The 881-nt window shown below is 47.0% G+C and overlaps 1 non-coding gene across 1 annotated transcript; it reads right to left on the bottom strand.

Moving 5' to 3' along the window:
• Positions 1 to 429: 429 nt before the first annotated feature.
• Positions 430 to 501, bottom strand: TRNAW-CCA (transfer RNA tryptophan (anticodon CCA)). Its single transcript has one exon. It is a non-coding gene; the product is annotated as a tRNA-Trp (tRNA).
• Between the last annotated feature and the right edge of the window lie 380 nt (positions 502 to 881).

Below are 881 nucleotides of genomic sequence, written 5' to 3'. Positions count from 1 at the left end.
GTGCTATGCTGCAGCTCCATAATATGTGGTCATAGGTTGCCAATTCCTGACACCATTTGCACTCCGGCTGAATGTCCGGGCAGATTTTGCTCAACACGTATGGGTTAAATAAACATCTAGTCTGCAATCGTCGCCAGACGCATTCCTGCGCCTTCACCAATTGCTTGTCCGGGGGTGGGTAAATGCTCCCCTCAAGTCTGAAATGGTTAGTAATGTCATGAAAGGATACCAGCACATCTCTCGTGGACCTTCCCGGGACGTCCGGCAGGAAATCCCCGTTCAGTTCTTGATGGCGCATTTGAAGTTACTCGAAAATGTCCTAGGTGTGAATGACTGTCTTTTAATCATTCATAAAAATCAAGAGCGTGACTGAGGAACTAGAAATATTAGTTGTTTTTGGTGACGAATATAACACACGAAAAAGAAAAGTGACCCGTACGTGATTCGAACACGCAACCTTCTGATCTGGAGTCAGACGCGCTACCGTTGCGCCAACGAGTCTTTTTTTTTTTCTTTATTGCCTGTCTTTGGCTCATGACATTGCACAACAAAAATACACATAACGCTATATACATGCGACACTGTCGTGGTCAGCCAGCACGAGACTGGCTTCGTCAGCTTAAAATTCCCGCAACATACACAACGGCTCTAGTCTTGAGAGCCACTCGGGAGGCTCCGCAGCTGCTTTTTGGATTGCAAGAAACCAGTCCATGCTTTCCCGAAAATAAATTCGGGCCGGTCGTGCGTCTTTGTCACAATGGTAGCCTGCCATTCTGGAGCGCCATATACAGTGGAGGCCCAAGAGCATTATGAGATCAAAAGGTACCCCATCTTCATTATCAGTGCTTAAATAGCGAATTCCGTGCGCGTCAAGTGGTAGC

This window comes from Amblyomma mixtum, chromosome 10, assembly GCF_055824585.1.
Source record: "Amblyomma mixtum isolate Tamu chromosome 10, ASM5582458v1, whole genome shotgun sequence".
Lineage (NCBI taxonomy): Eukaryota > Metazoa > Arthropoda > Arachnida > Ixodida > Ixodidae > Amblyomma > Amblyomma mixtum.
This window is presented reverse-complemented; position numbering and strand designations above follow the sequence as displayed.